Genomic DNA, 13,726 nt, shown 5'->3' with positions numbered 1-13,726 from the left:
ATCAGAGAAGAGAGTATAAAATGAGAGGATTAGCAAGTAAGTGGTTGTTTCTGGCTGAGCTTTGCTTGAAATGGAGGAGAAAATGGCATGGAAGTTGCTGAAATTCATTTCCTTATAATGACATGGAGTGTTAAATGGCCCTTTCCCTAGAAGTCGTTTCAGGCCTAGTTATGTTACTTGGGAGTGCTGTTTCTCAAATCAGGACCTCCACCTCCAAGGAATAAGAGAGAAAATGGGATTTTGACTCTTTTGCCCGTGTCTTAGCTTTTAACAGCTTTCTGCTTTGGATCTAGATTTTATGCTTACTGACATCTTTGTGATTGAAGGAAAAAACCCTCAAATAAAATAAAATCGAAGCATTCCTGTTCCTTATATTTTGAAATAAATCTTAGGCTGATGTCCCCTGTAAAAAAATTTTTACTTGGTTATTATGAAATTCCAAAGCTTCATCATTGTTTCTCCAAATACTGTTTTCAACAGAAGAAAATCCATGGTTCTTTCTAATAGACTTTCTTTATAATGGTGAATATTGTGTAGAGAAACTAAGCATTCATTTATCAAATGAAAGTTAATTTATGTAATTAAGGTCAAGATAAACTCGGCTGTCATGAAATCTAGCTTAAAATTCTGACTTTCTGTGTGACTTTGGGGCAAATTATTTACTATACTGGATTTTAGTTTCATATCTCAGTTTCTACCATGTTCATAGAAACACTGTATTTCTGGTACACCCTTGGGAATCACAGTGGTTAACCAAGTTTTCCTTTTTTTAATGGAATTTTTTTTAGTGAAAATGACTTTAATATGTCCCACTCTTATATGCCCTCATAATTTGAACATAATTGTATTAGAGTTCCACCAGATAAACGGAACCAGCAGGAAAAATATATCAAAAGGCTTATTGAAAGGGATTGGCTTAAGTATTTGTGGAGGCTGCCTAGCAGAGTCTGAAATCTTAAGGCAGGAAGGGCAGACTGGAAACTCTGGGGCAGGAGCTGATGCCACAGGTGGTATTTCTTCTTCCTCAAGGAAACCAGTTCTGCTCTTAAGACCTTTCAGATGATTGGACCAGGCCCACCCAGATTATTGAGAATAATCTCCTTTACTTAAATTAGTTTATTGTAGATGCTAACCACATCTACAAAATTCCTTCACAGCAATACCTAATTCACTGTTTGATTGAATAACTGGGGATCACAGCTTAAACTGACCCTCACAGGCCACTCCTTGTCAACTTGGCATCTGTACACATTTCCTTAAATCATACCTAATCTCAAAATAATGACAACAACAAAATCATACTTCCACCTGACATGATTAAAGCTATCCTGTGTGTAACTGAAATCATGCTAACCCTTTCCCCAGAAGAGGTACAGGGTCTTTGGGGGTTTACTCTTCTGATATCCCATAACTTAAAATACTGTGATATAAAGTTCACTATTATTAATATATCTTATGTTAGAAGACAAGCACTTGAGAGGGAAGAAAGAGACACATATTTGAGACACACACACAAACATTTATCACAGAAAAGGGAAGGGTACAAATAACTTAATAGTCCTCATTTCTGGAACTGGTGACATGGTCATAGCTAGTATTTATAACTTCTTTCTTCTACTACCCAAGCCATACATCCCATATTCCCTTTGCTCTCAAGCAGGTACCTCAGCTTATTATGGTTCTTTGCCTGGCAGGGTGACCCAAACCTTCCTTCCTAAAGGGTCTGGGCCATTAGCTGTTGTTTTATGGTTTTCACTGACTTGTGAATTGAATTGTGGTTTTCATTGACCTTAGTCACAGAACCTGGTAGTAACAAGAGATGCCCTAGGGATCTCCTGTATTACAGACATACTCTTCCTTACTCCATCGTGTAGTACAGCCCAGTTGTCCCTTGATAATCTGGATCAATCACCCCAGCCAATATAAAAACTCCATTTTTGCCTATTTATTCAGAGGCCTGAGAAGCCCACAGTGACTGGTGGCGGTCTTTACTCTCAGTTCAATGGAATTGTTGTTGTGTCTCCTGGTAGAAGCATTCTTCTCTTTGAAACTAAGACCTCTCGACCAGCAAAACAAAAGATCACAGGAACGGGAAGCAAAATTTTGCTAGCGGATTGCTAGGGGTAATACTGAGGGGTGTCACTCCCATTTCCACCCCTTGATTCCTGGACCCATGAATCCTGGCCATGACTCCCATTTCCACCCCTGGATTCCTGGACCCATGAATCCAGAGTATCACATATTGGATGCTGATTTATAGTATTTATAAACCTCTTTCCAGAGCCTGGGCACATACTGCCACCTCGCTAGCACTGTAACTCAGTCTTCAAAGGAGGCTGTCCTGATAGGCAGGGGGTCGGAGTCCGAGTTGAACAGCAAAGGTCACTGTTCTACCATGCTTTCTGCTTCAGGATGATGGAGAAAATTGTAATACCAGTGAATGAGCATTGTCGGACTTCATTTGCTGTGAAGTGAACTCCTTGATCAGAAACAATGTTGTGTGGAATACCATGACGGTGGATGAGACATTCTGTAAATCCACAGATGGTAGTTTTGGCAGAAGTACTGCTTGCAGGGAAAGCAGCTCTATATCCAGGGTGTCTATTGTAGTAGGAACAAAGCACCACCCTATCCATGATGGAAGCAGTCCAGTGAAATAAACCTGCCACCAGATAGCTGGCTGATCATCCCATGGAATGATGCCATATGAGGAACTCAGTGTTGTATTTGCTACTGAAAGGTTGGGCACTTAGCAGTGGCTGTAGCCAGGCTAGCCTTGGTGAGTGCAATTCCATGTTGCTGAGCCCGTGTATAATTTTTACCTCTGCCATAATGGTCACTGTTCATGAACCCATTGGGCAATGACAGTAGCGGCTGGGAAAAGAGGCACAGATCCACAAAATAGGTCATCCTGTCCATTTGATTATTAAAATCCTCATCTGCTGAGGTCACCCTTTGGTGGGCAATCATATGGGACATAAATACCTTCAGATTCTTTGCCCATTCATAGGGCATATACTTCTTCCCCAAATTTCTTTGTATCAATTTTCTGATCATTTTCTTTCCAAATTGCTGACCATCCAGTCAAACCATTGGCCACAGCCTATGAATTCGTACAGTTTTATACCTCTGGCCATTTCTCCTTCCAAGCAATAGGAACATCTAGCAGTTCTGTTCCCTGGGAGGATTTCCCTTCACCATCGTCCTTCAGAGATGTATTAGGAAGGGGCTGTCGTGTAATAGCTGTTCACTTTCAGTTGGTGCCCGCATATCATACACACCATTTGTAAACCAGGCCCACATTTTCTATTCCTCAGTCAACAGGTTTTAGGGAACTCCCCATGAGGCGAAAGTATGGACTGGTAGAGGATAGGTAGTGTAGCAGGAGTAGGGCCCATGGGCATTTGGACAACTTCCTCATGTGATTTACTTATGCCTTCAGGGCCTGCTTGAGCTCAGTCTCATATGTACCTCTTCCAGTTGATATTGGCATGCTGCTGTGCACTCCCAGCTGTATAGCTTGGTGGATCAGACAGCAGCCAGTTCGTGATGGGCAGCTCAGGTGTCATGGTAATTTGGTGGCCCATGATTAGACATTCATTTTCTACTCAGGCCCAGGAGCAAGCCAAAATCTCAGAAAGAGAGTAGATACCTGCGGAGGAAGATAGGGCTTTGTTACAAAAGCCTCGGAGTTTGCATTATGATTCACCAATAGGGGCCTGCCAGATCTCCAAACAGCATCTCCGTCTGCCACTGGCACTCATAGGGAAAAGGCTAGGAGGAAGATCAGCAATATGATTGTTTGGCAGTACAGCAGGTTCTCAAGGGGAGTTAGCCTCCCCTTCATTCAAGGGGTTCTTGGTCTGTAAACCAGGTCAAGACTAGGAATTGATGGAGACGTTTCCACTGTTCTGATGATTCAAGATAGACCTCTGTTCGGTAGTCCTAGAAAGCTTACGCTTATACAGATCCAGTAGCATTGATGAGCTTGCCCATCTATTTATTTTGTAGGGACACCGTGATCAAACCATAGGTCTCTCTCTGCAAGACAGACTATTCTAGTTACTGCTTTGGCTCTGCTGTCCATTGTAGTAACCACATCTGTCTTTGGTAATTAAGTGCTGCCACTTGACCCTGCCACCCTGGCACCCAACTTTCCCCACTGTATTTAGGGATCCCAGCTCAGTGGCAGCGATTCCCACTGTAATTCCTGACCTATAGAAAAGAGTGACCCCAGAGTTTTTCAGGGATGCTGGGGCTCTTCTCACAAATGTATTTCTTACAGTCATAGTTAAAAGTGTGTCCTTCGGACGCTCCTGGGGTAGGTCAGCAGGTTTTACATGATAAAGCTATTTTAACATTTATTCTACAGTATACCAAGGCAGTCAGTTCTGGCATTTTGATTTCATTTAATGTTGGCCCATGTCTCAACCAACCAAACAAAATGCTAGACCCCTTTCTAGCCCCTGGAGCTAAAACATTGAATCCGGAATCTGTTTAGTGAGCCCATATCAATAAATTCATTCTGATTTAACTTTATGTTCTTCCACAATTATCCAACACACTTCATATCCATTCATTCATGCACATATTCCCCAGATTTCTATCTGGGGAGTAAATTGGAAAAATCATGCATTTCTTTTGGTGCGTAGCACACTTCCACATGGGTCACACTGTGTAACTCACCCTTTGAAGCCTGCTGGAACATGAGTCTACTTATAAATCTAGAAGCAAAGAGGGGTGGCAAGGATAAATCCTGAGGAGAATCAGCAGTGTCTTGCAAGGCAGATAACCTCAGGAGAGACTATTACAGGTTCATCAAGACAAAGCAGGGGTTAACTGCTTCAGGCAGAGGTGGAGGGTGGCTTTTGTTGGCAAATGACTCAGCAGAATTTAGGGTTTTGAAATCCTCAGTTTCCCTGGAATTTCCCAGATGTATCTATTTCAATTTTCAGGATTCTATTCCTTCTCAATCAGTGCCCTCACTTTAATAATGATGTTCTGCAAGGTTGGGAATTCAATTTGTATTGTCATTCAGCAATTTACACCTTGAAATTCTGGGTTTGAAATCTCAACCCTACAGCTACAGGAGATAAGCATTTTTCCTTCTGGGCAGACATAGATACTTTCGGGTCATTTATACAGAGCTTGAACTAGGAATTTCAAGCCTTGAGTGTGTCCTTTTCTTTCCCTTTTCTACAGCATGGTTTGGAGCAACCAACCAAGAAAGAGATGATATGCTTATGGTTTATGTGATTATGGAGGCTGGTTAGGCAAATCCAAAAGTCAGGTTGGCAGGCTGGGAACTCTCTGGCAGGAACTGAAGCCATGGCCTACAGGTATAGAATTTCTTCTTCCCCTATTTTGGCCTTTCCATTGATTGGATCAGGCCCAACCAGATTAATTGAGGATAATCTCCTTAATTTAAATCAGCTGATTATAGATGTTCCTCCTAGATTAGTGTTTGCTTGAATAACTGGGGACTATAGCCAAGTTGGCCCATAAAACTGACCGTTCCAGTAGTCCAATTTTATTCTTGATTACTCATAGTCATCCCACGTATAGGCAGATGTAAAGGATGTATACGCAAAGATTATGGCTAATTACCCAAGCACAGGCTCTAAAACTTGGTAAAACTTGGTTTCTTGAAAAGGCTCTAAAACTTGGTGTCTTGAAAAACTTCTAGATGATAGTTTGTTCTTTAGTCATTTATTTCTCCTTAAAAATAGAATGAAGTGTTGCAGCTACAATATGCTCTTTGGTGGCACGATGTGATTCATTTATTTTGCAAAAAGAGCTGTAGTGGCTTTTTCTCAACAGATTTTCTCACCCTCCCAAAAATCATCTTATTTGTGGTCTGTGGCTCTTATTATCTTTGAATTAACACACTGTTAAAACATCCATAATAGAGAGGGTCAGCCTTGATCTTTGGGACTGGACCAGTAAGTTTTTCTATTGTGTTCATTCATTGTTGCCTACTGAGGGGCTGATTCTGCTAACAGGTTCAGAATTTAGTTTTGTTCAACTAAGAATTCTAGAATTTGAGAATTCAGAAAGCTGTTCCCTGGATAGCTGAGCATTCTCAGTATGTTGTTTTAAAATGTACTTTTAGAAAAAAGTTAAGTCGGCATGTAACTAAAATATCTCTGCTGAGGGAAAGGGGCACATTCCTGAGTGAATATTTGGTTGCTAATCACATAACAAGGTGACAGGGCTTCCTGGATTGATTGCTCCAGGTGGCTACAACCTTCAGCCAAGCTCATGTGACTTGTTTATTTGGAATAATGGTGTGTGTTGGGCCATCTTCTTATGTATGCTCTAGTGGCCAAGAGGCAAGATATTAATTGCTTTGACAAGATTTCAGGTGCAATCTATGGCTGTGACAGAAATTTTTGGGAGAAACCTCTGGGGCAGTTTACCTGGTGCTTTATAATTCAGACCAGTGGTGGTGGGGAGAGTGGAGGAGGAGGAATCTGATTCCAGAACATGTACTTCTTTCCTCTATATTAACGCCCCACATTCTATTTAGTACAATTAAATGAAACTCAATGAAAGGATTGTTTGAAGAAAAAAAAAGAATTGGGGGGGTGTCTTCCTGGAAGTGATCAGCCACCCCCTCCCTCTTCCCTGTCTCCATCGGTCATAAGCAGAACATCAGCTCTGATTTGATTTGATTTATTTTATTTTATTTAACATCTTTATTGGAGTATAATTGCTCTACAATGTTGTGTTAGTTTCTGCTGTATAACAAAGTGAATCAGCTATACATATACATATATCCTCATATCCCCTACCTCTTGTGTCTCCTTCCCACCCTCTCTATCCCACCCCTCTAGGTGGTCACAGAGCACCGAGCTGATCTCCCTGTGCTATGCTGCTGCTTCCCACTAGCTAGCTATTTTACATTTGGTAGTGTATATATGTCCATGCCACTGTCTCACTTCGTCCCAGCTTACCCTTCCCAGGTCCTCAAGTCCATTCTCTACGTCTGCGTCTTTATTCCTGTCCTGCCCCTAGGTTTGTCAGAACCTTTTTTTTTTTTTTAGATTCCATATTTATGTGTTAGCATACGTTATTTGTTTTTCTTTTTCTGACTTACTTCACTCTGTACGACAGACTCTAGGTCCATCCACCTCATTACAGATAACTCAATTTCGTTTCTTTTTATGGCTGAGTTATATTCTATTGTATATATGTACCACATCTTCTTTATCCATTCATCTGTCGATGGACACTTAGGTTGCTTCCATGTCCTGGTTATTGTAAATAGAGATGCAGTGAACGTTGTGGTACATGACTCTTTTTGAATTATGGTTTTCTCATCACCTCTGATTTTAGACCAGATAATCTTAGGGCTTGAGGCCAAGTTAATTCCATCTGTCTCCTCTCCAGTCTTTCTCAAGCTCTCGTCAGATATTCTGCTCCAGCAGTGTGATGTAGTATAAAGAAGTTGAGCTTTGGAGTCAGTTAGACCAGGGTTTGGGTTCTTACTACCTTAAGAGGTTAGTAGCATTTTCTAAACCTTGGTTTCCTCATAAAGAAAGTGCAGATAATTCAGAGCATTATGTTGGAATAAGATCATGTGTAGGAAAACTGCGTAGTACAGGGTAGGCACTTAAAATGTATTTTCCTTGCTTTTCCCCACCCCTGACTTCCTGAACATAGAATTATGTACAAAAATAGCAGTTAGGGTGGAGATGAGAGTTCTCATTCCTGCCATTTCCTCCAGTACTTCATCTGTGGCTCCATAATTTACATTCTAAGGGCAAACCCATGCTAGTTACCATTTACCTCTAGTATATTGTTTGTATTAATAGGTTTTTCTTGAAAGTCTGCTATGTTCAGGGTTTTGAACCAAGGCTAAGGAGAAGCATAAATACCAATTGGCATTATTGTGCGATTGTAGATTTCAAGAATGTAACCGACATTTTGGTAGTCTAGCCTCAAACTCTAAAGTCAGATGGGAGCCTTGTTCCCAGTCCTTGTTACATTTTTCTGTATTGATTTTCTTATAACCTGTTGGAATATATTATACTATCTTTTTATTTCTTTTTAATTCCATACCCTCTCACAATGCTAGTTTTGGGAAGGGAAATTTTGATATCTTCTAAACACTTTGGATTTATTGGTATCATGTACAAGAAAACCATGGCTTGGCTCAGTTCACCTTTTTGATTATACTGCTAATATAGTTTAAAATTTAAATTATTTTTGGCCTTCATGTTTTCCTTCCTACATTTCAGCTTCTATCCAGGGATTTTTAATTCTTATACTTAAGTACCATATATATAGTCTGTTTATCATCATGAGTATTCATTCATTCAGTAAAAATATATTGAGGGCCTAGTAGGGCCTGAGGATATGAAACAAAAATAGAAATGGTATCTGCCTTCATGGAGGTAACAGTCTAGTAGAGAAGACGGACATAAATAAACATACAAATATATAGCTACTAATTGTGATGAATATTATGGAAAGAAATGTAGATGGCTAGAGAGAATACACTTAATAGTACTAACAAAAGTAACTTAATTTAAAAAAAGCAACTTAGATAGCCTATATAAAGAAGTTCAGGGCTTCCCTGGTGGCGCAGTGGTTGAGAGTCCGCCTGCCAATGCAGGGGACACGGGTTCGTGCCCCGGTCTGAGAAGATCCCACATGCCGTGGAGCGGCTGGGCCCGTGGGCCCTGGCCGCTGGGCCTGCGCGTCCGGAGCCTGTGCTCCGCAACAGGAGAGGCCACGGCAGTGAGAGGCCCGCGTACCACAAAAAAAAAGAAATTCATAGGAAAACAGTCATTTTACATTTTATTCTTCTATCTTTAAAACACTGAAAAAGAAAGAATTATTTATGTTCTGTCCAGCTGTAGGGCTTTGAAATTTACTTAAGAAGGTGCTTGAAATTGCGAAGTTTGAGCCCAATGACAATAGTATTATTATAATATAGCATTTTTTTCTACCGTGTTAGTAATTCATTTTCATGTTATTATGAGTTTTGTTTGCCTGGATGTACAATATTCTTAGGAGAGATTTTTTTTTTTTTTTTCTTTCTAACTAGGAATATTCTGGTTTAGCCTATGCAAATGCTTGTAACGAAAAACAGTTGGTCATTGAGCTATTACGTATGCCAGCAGAGTCTGACTAGGGTAATGTTTATCTCCATTAAATAACAGATCTGGTAAATCTTTTACATAAAAGAATATTGTGTTGTAGACATGTTGTAGACAACTTTAAATACTCTTTTGAAGAATAGTAACAATAGCATAAATCTCATTTTTGTTTTAGGTAAGCTGAACACTAAGACTTTAAGCATAAATAATTGGAAAGAATCAGTTCATAGGGAATTAAATAAAAATTTTGTTTACTTAAATAGATTTTAAATATAGTACTTGAATTTGAGAAAAATAGATTTTGCCTAACAATTGTGGTAAGGACTAGCTCCTATAACATCAGGAAAAGCTTTTTAGTCAAACTGATTTATCTGTGCTGAGATTTGTCTCTGTGTGTGTCACCTGGCTGGTTCTCACGTCTCTGACTCTGACATCATAGTGCAGCAGCAGGACCACGGAGTTACAGCTTTACACATGCAGTCAGCCAGCGTGAAGCCCAGCTGGGGGAGCTGAAGGGGCAAAGAGGTTGAAGGAGGAGTTGGGACTCCTGGGAGTAGAAGAGATGGGAGACAAGGCCATTCCTGAATTGTAGGTGTGGTACTGAGGGTGTAGAGGCAGAACTGGCAGGTAGGTGAAAGTAAATCACTGTATCCATGAAGACAAGGTCACCAGTAATCCTTATATTTGCTCCACGGCTCACTTGGTATATTTGCCACGTACAGCTCCATCTGGTTCATCTCCTCAGAGAGGCTATCTCTCCGTCTAATTAAGATTGTCCTGAATTCTAATTATTCTCTAACAACCTATTTTCCCCCTTCATAACCCTCATCAAAACTGTAAATTATGGGTTTGATTATTTACATGTTCTGTAATCTCCTTTGTTTTTAGCATCTTGTCTTTCTTGTGTAGGTTACCCTCTACTAGCTTCTAGTTGCTCAATACATAACTGTTAAATGAATTACGATCAAAACTTTCAATTGGTTGCTTTTGGCTTTAACCTTTATTCAGTAGAACTTGAGTCAGAAAGAGAAAGACAAATACCATATGATATCACTTATATGTGGAATCTAAACTATGACACAAATGAACTTATCTACAAAACAGAAACAGACTCACAGATGTAGAGAACAGACTGTGGTTGCCAAGGGGGAGGGTGGAGGGAGGGATCGGGAGTTTGAGTTTAGCAGATGCAAACTATTAAAAATAAAATAAAATAAATTGCTGCTCTTGGCTATTTATTTGGATCTCCCATGAACATAACCAAAATGCTCAGAAATGTCCATGTTTTTTTCAGAGTGGTTATTCAGGCGGCTTGCAATAGATGTTGGTGATTGCTTACACCAAAAATGCAACTATTCATCCTAATTTAGTATCATGATTTATGTTAGTTTTATTAATTGCTTTTTATTGATACCTACTACTGATTTAAAATGATATTTTGGGGTTAATTTAGCTTTAGTCTTGAGAGTAATATGTAGACTTGGTAATGAGGAGAATTTATGAGTGAATGATTATAGAGCAGTTTGGCTTGTCTCTGGTTTTGGAGACATCTACATGCTGCTTCCTTTTTCATCGTTGTTAATGAAGAGCTGCTTGGGATCTTCCTTACATTGATGTTTCCAGTGAACTCTATTGATATTTACTGAGCTCTTTTTCAGCTGTGTGTTTCTTAGCTTTGAAAGATTAGGGAGTAATTCAACTTAAACACTGGCTTTCAGCCACATCTCAATGTACTCATACAGTCAGTAAAAGTTCTCTCAGCCCCGCTTCACTATGAACAATGCAGCTCTTGCTAGAGCAATTAAGGAACATAACTAAAGATAAGGGCTTGTCAAATATCGAATATATGGTGGTGTGTATGCTAACCTTAAAGAAATACTCCGAATTCTAAATGTCTGCTATTGTCCTGAATCTCTGAATTAAGTTCTTTACATCATGTTGACTAAGATATACATTAGAATTATATTTACTAATCTTCCATGCAAATTTCAAAGAAAAATCTTCCTGGAACCTTGGTTTGTTAATTAGGAATAATTAGGAATATTATGTACTTTTAATCTTTTGCAGGTCTAAATGTTTTTGGAATAGGTTGGTTTTGTCCTAGTTCTGGAATAATTAGTAGGAAATACTAAATATAACTTATATTTGCAGAAGTGGTTTGGGTGAAGTCATTTATATTATGCCTTGACAACATCTGCACATATGGGCACTGGATTAGTTACTATATAATTATGATAATTGAATGGTCCTTATTAAATTATGTCAGATTCGAATTAACATTCAGAAAAGTAATGATATATAGAAGTTTTAGTTACATATTACTCTGAAATACAGTAGGAAATGTATTGGCTTAGGTTGCCTAGTGATTTAAGATTATGACTTAAATCCCTTCAAGTGCAATAAAACCGGTTGTCTGACTTTGAACTTCTCACTAATTGCCTTCATTCATTTATACACGCATTTTTCCTTTTTTTCAAGCTAGCAATTATTGCTCTCATTATGATGTAATTTGCACATCACTGTAGAAGTTTAACAAGGTTGGAATTCAAGCTTGACTTTTCCTTAGTTCTACTAAGGACCCTTTCTGTGCAGAACTCTTCCTAAATTAAGGCCAGGGGAGAGCTTCGTGTTCTTGTCAAGAGCATATCTGACTCTGGACCAGCACTGGCTGCTGCATCTTCTTACCTTAAATCTGAACCAGGGTTCGCTGAAGGCAAAACGTGGAGGAAATAGGATCTTTTCAATGGGGAAGTTCTCAGCATTTGTTTTAATTGTGCCTTTGCCTCTGTACTGCATCACAAAGCAGACAAAGATGTATTGTGATCTCAGAGAAGTTGTGAGAAATAGTGAGATATTCCTAGGAATGGATTTGGTTGACTTTGGATGTGATAAAACATGAAAAATGTAAAACTATAAGGCATTAACATTACTAAAGGCAAATGGAAGAGTTTATATTCCATGAGAAGGAGTGAAAACAACGTAGGTAACCATTAATGGTTTTGTTATCCAGGAAGTATTCTGGGTTCTCTATTGAAAAGAATCCCAGTGATATATGCCCCTTCTGTCTTTATCGCTTTGATGTGTCATTGAAGTCACAGTGGTAAGGCTTGTAGAGAAGAGGCTGCTTTTTGGGAGAGTTCAAGAATGGGTTAGTTCTCGTTGTCAAAGCTCTAGGAAAATCTTTATCCCCAGAAAATGAGAAGTACCAGTAATAATTGGATAGTGTGTTTGGATTGAACTCAAACCTGAGTTTGAATCTTGACCCTGGCACTAACCAAGCCTGTGGCTTGGGTAGTCTCTCCCAGCCTGTTTTCTCAATGAGGATAAACATACCTATCTTGAGAATCTCAGGAGGACTCTGATAATAATACATGTTATTTGCCTAGAGTGTTTCAGTTTCTCAGTGGAAGATATTTTTATTATATGTTTATGCCTTGTCCAGGGTCCCACCAAAAGCAGGATGTAAGACAAAGTTTTTGGGGAAGACCATAACTATCTTTCTTCTTTGGCTTATTACTCAAAAAGGGCCATAATAAAAACAAGCCTAATAATTGGAAATAATTGAGGGGAAACCAGAAAAACATATTCTGTGTGCTCATCTGTAAATTGGGGATAGTTGTATCTGATTTATAAGATTGTTGTGAGGATTAGATGAGTTAACATATGTGAAGGCTTAAAATCATGGTACACAGGAATGGCTCAACAGTATTATTATTATTATTATCTCATTGCTAGTATTGTTGTTGTTACTATAGAATAAAAATTAAGCTCAGGCTCTATAGTTAGGGAGAACTATGTTTAAATCCCTAAACTTTCTAAATGGGCAACCTTAACCTTGGGTTTTAACTTAGCCTCTCTGAACTTAGTCTCATCTATAAAATGGAGATGATAGTGGTTCTTCTCTGGTAGGGCTGTTTGAGAATAAAAAGCAAGAAAATAGAGAGTTTAGCATAGTTCCTGGCACATTTGAAGCACTTGGTAATGTTAGATTTTATATTAACAGTGACAGCTATTCATTTATTTAGCATTCATTTGACAAATCCTTATTAAGCACCTACTTACTATTTGCCAGGCATTCTTCTAGACACTGGGGATATAGTGTTATATACAACAGAATCATAGCCTAATGGAACTAACATTTTATAATATTAAACAGTAGGCTTGAATTATTTAATATTTTTAATCAAAGCAATATTTTTCATAAGGAACAAAAACTAGACTTTACCAAATAGAAATCATATGGACTTTTTAAGTGAATAAAGATGTTTTTATTTTCATATCATTTACACGAAAATGGGTGTTTCTGAATACTTTAAAATAATGTTTTCTTGAAAAGTTTGAAGATCTCTACTTCTCATTAGAATTTTATTTACTCTATTAATTTACATAATAAAATTAATAAGTCTTTATATACATACATAAAATATACTTGAATGTATTTAAAATTTTCTAGATATAGAGTTAGTACATAGTTTCAAAATTGTTGGCGTCAGGGGTATTCAGCCCTTACCATGCTTTTTCCCTCAGAGATGATGCAAAATTTAATTATGCTTTTAAAAAACATTGTGAATGATGAATCTATTGATAAGTCAAACTAAGTGTGAAATCATTATGCAAGA

At 38.6% G+C, this 13,726-nt stretch overlaps 1 protein-coding gene across 4 annotated transcripts in view; it reads left to right on the top strand.

The window, feature by feature from the left end:
* PKIB (cAMP-dependent protein kinase inhibitor beta) overlaps window positions 1–13,726 on the top strand; it is a 102,901-nt gene that overhangs the window by 32,517 nt on the left and 56,658 nt on the right. The gene's annotated exons all lie outside the window — the stretch shown is intronic.

The sequence above is a fragment of the Pseudorca crassidens genome, chromosome 13, assembly GCF_039906515.1.
Source record: "Pseudorca crassidens isolate mPseCra1 chromosome 13, mPseCra1.hap1, whole genome shotgun sequence".
Classification (NCBI taxonomy): domain Eukaryota; kingdom Metazoa; phylum Chordata; class Mammalia; order Artiodactyla; family Delphinidae; genus Pseudorca; species Pseudorca crassidens.
This window is presented reverse-complemented; position numbering and strand designations above follow the sequence as displayed.